The following is an 8,060-nucleotide window of genomic DNA, read 5'->3' as shown; positions in this document are numbered from 1 at the left end:
TAGGGCATTAAAAATAATTTTTGATGATGGATCACTTTGTCATTCTGGTATGTCACTTAGGAAGGGGACCCTAGAACTTAGTGTCATCGCTATCATGAAGCTTTCATTTCCTCTATTTATTTAGGTGGATAAAACAAGCATTTTCTCAGTGCTTACCTCTATAAAAAATGAAAAATTGCAAAAAGGATTGACTCTGAAAACTGCCACAGTTTAGCATTAAGTAATAGCAAAATCATGAATTACTTGGGGTAAAAACAATGCCATTGAGTTCAATGAGATTAATTTTCAATACAATATATTTTATATATTTAATAATTATAAGATTTATAATATATTTGTTATGTGGAGCAGCTGTAATTGTAATAAATGTACTACTAATACCAATCAGAATAATATTTTTTGAAATGTATCAGTTATTTAATTAGGATCTTTGTAAGAAATTTAGAACACCAATTTGAGAGGATAAGTGCAATTTGTGAGAGAAAAGAAAGAGCGGAAGTAGCCTTGGAACTAAGAAACAGCTTTGATTTGGGGCAGAATTCGAGTCCATAGCTTTCTGGTCAACCTTGCACTGCTCTGTAAACTTGTATTTCTCTTTGTGTTGAAGCTTTCACAATCCTGGTGTCTGGGCTTATGCAAGTTCTTCTTGAAGTAAGCATTGGTGAGATGTTTTGGGATTTCACACCACTGATATAATTTTTGGTGGAGGTAGTGATGACAGATTTCTGGTGTGTTCTGCTCAGAGGAACTAGATTGAGGATCAGTGGTCCAGGCAAAAGTAGTAAGCCGCTGCTCAGCTGCTTCAGAAAAGCCACCACTCTCTTGCCTCTGTCACCCAGTCAGGATGAGCAGAATGGTCCCAGGAGTGATGCTAAGTCACAGCTTTCTCAGATGCTGACTAAAGGGTTTTTGGCTGTGGCTCAACAGCTTTTGGGGGCACATCTTCAGTAGGATAGTATCTAGTCGTTTTGCAAAGTTAGACCACTTGGGTCCTACCATTCTTGCCACCACCAACTGGTTTTGTGACAAGAATTTTCTTTTTTCTTTTCAATGCTGAATTGAGCTGCTGAATATTTCCTCTTGTACATGGCCTTTGTGGAATGCATAGCACATTGGGAATATCTGCCAATTGATCTGAGTAGGATGAGGTTTCAGCTGCAGTGGGGCTTCCCCTTCTTAGTCGTGTTGGTTTTGAGATTACTCTTCGTAACCTTGCCACTAGCATCAGCCTTCTTGGCTTCAAGTTTCTTCTTTTTGGTATCTGGCTTCTCGGCTTTTTCACCCACCATCTTGCAGAATGGGAATGAGCCAAAATAATAATTTTTAATGCTCAGAACATTATGGCCACTGGAAAAATTTAAGAAATTTCTCTCTATCTCATATCTATCTAGATAGCTAGCTAGCAGGGCTATTATATATATTACAAAGAACATAACACAGTGATCAACAAAAAAGATTTGAAGCAGAAAAATATATAAAGATAATTCTGTATAGTGAATATAATGGAAATCTGAGTTTAAGGAGAAAGTAATAAATATGTTCAGGGTGCTTTCAGATACAGAAGGAAGACTCCATGACTGACTAAAGGCTGGACTAGAGGTTTGAAGCTGTGAGGAGGAGGTTTCTGGAGACAAGGGGATTAGCCTCAGGGATAGTGGGAAAAAGAAAAAGTCCGGGCTGTGAGCATGAGGTCTGGAGTGTGAGGGCTCCCATTCTGATCTCAGCTCTCATTCTACTTCTTGAATTTTGAGTTGGTATAACGGCATCCTTCTACTGATTCCCATCTCCATTTCTCTTACTTCTTTCCTCTTCCCTTCCTAACAATATCCCCTTCATTCTCTTCCTGCCTCCTCTACCACAAAATAGGTCAAATGAGTATAGAATGGGGATAAACATCAGGGAGGGTGAGATGGAGAAAAACAATGGATATGGTTAAGTTTGTGGAGGATCTTTTTTGTGTGGTGGAGTGGAAAGAGGGGTAGTGAGGAAAATAATTGCAAAGGAGAAGCTATATCATGTCTGTTTTTCTTTCCTCTTTGAGCCCTAAGTAGGGTTCCCAGCTAGAGAAGCTTGGGAAGGCTGCAGTTCTATCCCTTGAGTAGGGTCGTGGGGGGATCATCCTGACCTTTTCCTCCTTCTAGAGATGGGAGGGTTTTCTCTTTAGAGAAAGGAGCTGGAGTAGCAGAAAGCGGTCTGGGTTGAGAATTGGGACGGCTGGCTTCAGTCCATGCTCTGCCACTTTTTCTGTGACCTTGGGAAAAGCATCTAGATTCTTGATGCCCAGTGTGCAAAGGGAAAAAAATCAAATCAAATAAAGTGATCTGTACATTTTGCCCTACTCTAAAATTAATGTTTATAAATTATGAGAATTTGAAATAGTTTACAGAAGTCCAGTAACTTTTGCTTTACCCCATCATCCTTAAAGGGAAATATAGTGAACTTTCCAGTTCAGTGTTTGGGGGAAAAATAGTGGGGGGCATCTGTTCTCTCTGAGAAACATCAAGATTTTCTCTGTCCTGTAATAGTTGCCTGGGTAGAATTTTCCATCTTAGCACAAAGCAGCTCTACCAGGTTTCAACTAATCCTTTCTCTGCATACCCCTAATTTAAAGAGAGGAACTGCAAGAGTCAGGCGGTGTGGGGGAAGACTGAAGAAAATAAGGAAGGTAGGGAAACCACTAGAGATGGAGATAAGTTAAACATTCTGGCAAATTGTCACGGGGTATTGCTCATGCTGAATGGTGAGGCAGTTGGGAAGGTAGTTAAGAGAATAGCTCTAAATGCTTTATCTAATTGCAAGCAGCTGTCGATTAGTGGAGCTTGACCAACTGTTTTTAATTCTACTCAGTGGTGATGAAGAGAACAAGACTTTTAAGGGAAACTGGCAGGGGTTCTGTGTGTGCACGAAGTTGCTTACACTGTTTAGAGGTCAGAGAGTGCAGTGACTACTAAGAGATGCTCTTTGAAACCACTGCAGACTTTCATGATAATGATTTTTCTAAATTTTACCAGCATTTGTTGAGCTTTGGCGGAAGGCAGACTTCTTTGTTATCCAAATTCTGGAATGACTTTTCATGGGGAGTGATTCATCCCCCGCTGGTGAGTGACTGAACTGGCTGTGCCAATACGGGAGCAATTGTTGTTCAATGCAGGCAGTAAATCTAGAGTGAGAGATAGTACTGCTGTTGAGGAGTCTTCTCCTTAGGAATGTTTCATTTCACTTTTTGAATTAGAAAATAGGAAAAATAATAAAGTGGAAATTTTAGCTAGTTTCCTGTAGTTGTAAAACCTGCTACAAATGATCTAAACTTGAGAGTTTTCTGGAAGATAGTTTCGAGTAGCCCAGTCTAATCAACCTGATACCACTTTTAATGTAATTACTCTTTACTTTTATATTTTCTTTTCTCTAACAAGTTGAGTAATCTATTTGCTTCTATTTCTTGCCATACATTAGAAAAACCCTAACACTTATTTAATGTTCCTGCATTGCAAACTTCAGAGATCGTTAACTTGACTGAAAGTAGGGCTTCTATGAGACCAGGAAGGCCTTGAAATTCTAATAGTAGCTGTCTAATAGGTTTGAAAATAAGAAAAAGGAGAAAACTGGCAGCAACTCTCAGGAAGAAAAGGCTACTCTTCTTCAATGCCAACTATCATCCGTTTTATATCTTGAATTTTAGTACTCTGGAAGAGAAAGTAAATTTAGTAACTATATACATGTGCAAAGATTTATCAACAAATATTCTTTATATCATTGCACAAAATTTATATCATAGCACAAAATTAGAAATATCCTAAATGTTTATAATTGACATTAGTTAAATTATGATGATCATATACAGACATAAAAATGTTGTGGAAGAATATATAAATGACATGGGTAAAAATGGGTCATAATGTACTAGGTGATAAATCAGGATCAAAATTATGTATATTTAAAATTGTGGTGTGTGTATGTGTATGAAAAACCAAAGTCAAAAAAGAAATTGGAAATAGTAGCAATGGATTACAGGTGATTTTAATTTTACTATTATTGTTTTTCTGCATTTTATTTTCTCTAAAGAACATATATTACTTTTAGAATTGGGAATAAAAACCTATTTTAAAATAAAGTTCTCAAAATGTCAATTCTTATAAATAACTGTATTCCTTGCCAAGATGAAGCCAAGGAGGAGATTCAAGTCCAGCAAGAAAGAAAAAAAAAAATATCAAGAGGGACAGCACTCAATAAACACCTAATTTTCTTTCTGATCTCGTGCCTGTTTGAAGCACTCACACTTGTTTTGACTCAGCTAGATAAGTCAGCTCCTCTAAAACAGTCACAGTTTCCACCAGCTGTTTTGGATGTTTGAGGTTATGTTTTTGTTTTTAGTGAACTTCACTGCCTAACCCTTGAGCTAGCTCATGAACAATTATAAAGGAAGTCTTTGAGGCCGACTCAGAGGAAAGCTGCTAATCTCATGACATCCACAAGGATCTGAAAAGGCAGTTCCATCTGTGCTGATTCTGTTTTTTCTTTTATGGCAGGTAGCTCATGTCAGAATCATGGCCACATCTTGGAGCCGATTGTCGGATGGAGAGTCCATGACCACAAGTGATTCAGAGACACTCCTCTCAAGGCTAACAGGCACATTCAATGACTAGGATGTGAGTGACAAACTCTGTGCTTGGTACACTTAGAAACCTTTCCTGGGTTCTGTTTTCCAAGTAGTAATTCTTTTCCACAAGTTCAGGGTTTGTGAGTACTCTGGCGGGAAGCTATTTATCATGGAAAACCAAAGGAGAGCTGCTGGTGTCCCTTGCCCAACAAGACCTCTGAGGCTTTCCTTTGAGTTAGAAGCCAGGGGTTCTCACTGCATGATGTGGCAGAGTTTCTGGAAACTGATTTGGGGAAGAGGAAGTTGACTTATGTGGGAGTCACCATCTCGGTTGTCAGTCTCTGGCACCCCCTCCTCCATAATGGCTTTTTCAAAGAAAAGAAAAATGGTGAAGCTCCTAATAGGAGCTGGGATTTAAATACATTCTGGAGTGGAGTGAAGTTTTATGTGACTTTGGAAGCTCACTGTTGCATGTTATGATTATTACCTGTTTCAGTTTAGTATTACTTCCAGTGTGCTTTGATATCCTCCTTTTTTTTTTTTTCTTTTTTTTCTTTCATCTTGTTTGGATGCAGACTAATCTGACCCAAACTTGTTATTTTTCTTTTCAGGGCTGTTTGCAAACAGTCACTTAATTGATCACCTACTTTGAGCTAGCTACCATGAATGTCAACCAAGAAAATTGTTATGAAAACATACTTCTTACATTCAAGGAGCTCACAGAGGAGAGAAAGAAGGCAAATAAGCAGTGATGAGGCTAAATGCTATACTAAAAAAGAGATTTGTTAGGAAAATTTTTATTCAGTAGAATCCCAGAGGGGCTGGCAAAACTGAAGGCCAAGCGGTTCTGTCCATCTTGAGAGAGGATCGAGTCAAGATCATGAGATCTTGAGATATAGTAGGATCGAGTCAAGATCATGAGAATAGCTGGTTAACTAAACATCCTAGACCAGAGTAATTCAAGAATTCGCTAGTAGAATTCAATCAGTCAAGACTCAAGTTCAGGAGTATTCTAACTTCAGGCCCTGCTGGAACCACATATGTTGTCAGGAGTGTTTCTTTCTCATCAATTGGCTGTATATTCTTTAATGTTGGTGTCATCATCCACCATACTCTTCTGTTGACAATGGCCACTGGAAGCCCCAGACTTACCTCCTATTGGTTTGGCAACCTCTAAAGAAAAAGAGGGTTCCTGACCCAACAGTTTCAATAGTCATCCAGGGCTGACTCTCATTGGACCAACTTTGGGTCATGCCAGCTCTTAACCAATCATCCTGGGCTGGGTATGGCACACATTTATTGGACGGGTCTGAGTTTGGGGCCCTCACCTGTGCCTAGTGGGTGAAGTCTGTCTTACTTGAATTATAAGGACCAAGAACTAGGTGGGTAATTCCCCAAAGGAAAATCAGCTATGTATAGAAGAATGAATGAGTGCTAGGTAGGCACTTCCACCACAAGGCCTCTGATGTCTTTTTCCTGAAATAATTTGAATTGTCCTAAGTTATCAGAATGGTTCTGGTAACCTTCAAACTCAATACAGAAGGGATTGGAGTTTCAATTTTCTGATTTCTTGTTTCCTAGAGGTTCTTTAATTTCTGCACAGCAATGAAATCTTCCTCTCCAGGGGTTTAGGAAGAGGTGCCTCTTCTCCCCCAGCACCGTGGGAGCCTACTTCTCTTATGTTTGTATGACTGAGAGAGCGATTCAAGTGTTTAGTGCAATGGTTCTCACTGTTGTGGTCCCCAGACCAGCGGTATCAATATCACCTAGAAACTTGCTAGAAATGCAAACTCTCTGGGTCCATCCCAGACCTACTGAATCAGAAACTCTGGGAGTCAGGTGCCCAGACACCTGTGCTTCAACAACTCTTCTGAGTGATTCTGATACAAGCTCAAGTTTTGAAACCACTTACTGAAGTAACAGCCCAGTTCGATCTTCTTTAGGAAGACTCTGAATTTAACTAGACCTTTCTGCTTTATATTCTGCCTCCCTAGGCTCTTGACACCAAAAGAAAGATTATCTCTTGATGTCTGTTGCTGGAGGTGAAGAGATTATTTTGTGCTTGGAATAAGAAGTTTTCAGTGAGCTGCAGTTGAGAATACCCCAGTAGACTCTAGTTGGCCATACCTCAGGGAATAAATGTTCCTGGAGATGCTGCAGCTGCCGGGTTCATTTTAGACAAAAAAACTTTGGAAATCTTTCTAATTCTTTGAAGGGATGTTGTTTGACAAAGACTTGGCCAAGTTTCACTGCTGAGCAGAGAGTCTACAAATTACATATTCATGTAATCATTTAATCATTCAACATATAATAATGCCGAGTTGGGTACTGGACATATGATTGCCCACAAAACAGACATGCTTCCTGCTCTCATGGAGCTCAAGGTCTGGGGAAAGACAAAGACATGTAAACAGGCATTAACAGTAAAGTGTGATTTGATGGGAAAAATACGGGGTGTTTGTGAGATCACTGTAAAACATCAAACCCAGACTGACTGGTCAGGGAAGGCTTGTCAGGGGAATTTTTGTCTAAACTGGGATCTGAGGGATGAATAGTCATTGTTTGACAAAGAAAAAGAAAAGAGAATGCCAGGCAACCCATACAAAAGCCTATAGTTGAGGGAGAACTTGGTGGTTTCAAGGAACTAGAAAAAACGCAGCATGGCTGGACTGTGGTTTAAATGAAGGCAAAAATGAGGGGTGAGAAGGTGGAGTGGGCCAAATTATGCACATCGTATTAACAAATTTGGACCTTATCCTAACAGCAGTAGTAACTGACTGAAGTGTTTTAGGCCGAAGAAGTGAGATGATTTGATTTGTTTCAGAATTAGTGCTTGAGAATAGATTGTGGATATAGTAGGATCGAGTCAAGATCACAACCAGGAAAATAAGTCAGTAGGTCATTGCGATAATTAAATGAAAGATGGTGGTTCATTGGCCTAGGATCATGGAAATGGGAATGGAGAGCAGTGGATTAATTTGGGACACTGCTATGTGGTTAATGTGTGGGCCAAGGGTAAGAGCATTCAAATGAGGACTCCTAAGTGGACAACTTGGTGAATGGAGGTACCATTTACTGATAGGAAACAGCAGAGGAGGCATGAGCTTCTAGGAGAAAGTTGAGTTTGTAAAATGCCCAGTGTGCAGTTGCTGTTCAGGTCTGAACTCAGACAAAATGTCTGAGTGAGAGTTAATATTTGATAGTCAACACATGAATGACACTAAAGCCAGGGAGCATATGAGCTCCCCTAGGGAGAGTGAGTGGGAAAGGAAGAGGACTTAGAGCCCAAGGTGCTCCAGTATTAAGAAACAGGTAGAGAAAAAGAATCCTGAAAAAGTGACTAAAGGATGGCTGGGGGAGGTCAAAGGACAATCAACACATGGAATATGCTAGATATCATGGAGGCCAAGAAAAATGGGTTTCAATGCTTTCTAGAAAGATATAATTGTAATGTCCCAGTTCT

At 39.6% G+C, this 8,060-nt stretch overlaps 1 pseudogene; it reads right to left on the bottom strand.

Moving 5' to 3' along the window:
* Positions 1-441: 441 nt before the first annotated feature.
* On the bottom strand, positions 442-1,289 carry LOC102885720 (annotated as a pseudogene).
* Positions 1,290-8,060: the final 6,771 nt, after the last annotated feature.

Source organism: Pteropus alecto, unplaced genomic scaffold (genome assembly GCF_000325575.1).
Source record: "Pteropus alecto unplaced genomic scaffold, ASM32557v1 scaffold79, whole genome shotgun sequence".
In the NCBI taxonomy this organism is placed as follows: domain Eukaryota; kingdom Metazoa; phylum Chordata; class Mammalia; order Chiroptera; family Pteropodidae; genus Pteropus; species Pteropus alecto.
Note: the sequence above shows the minus strand (reverse complement) of the source record. Positions and strands in the feature narration are given on the sequence as shown.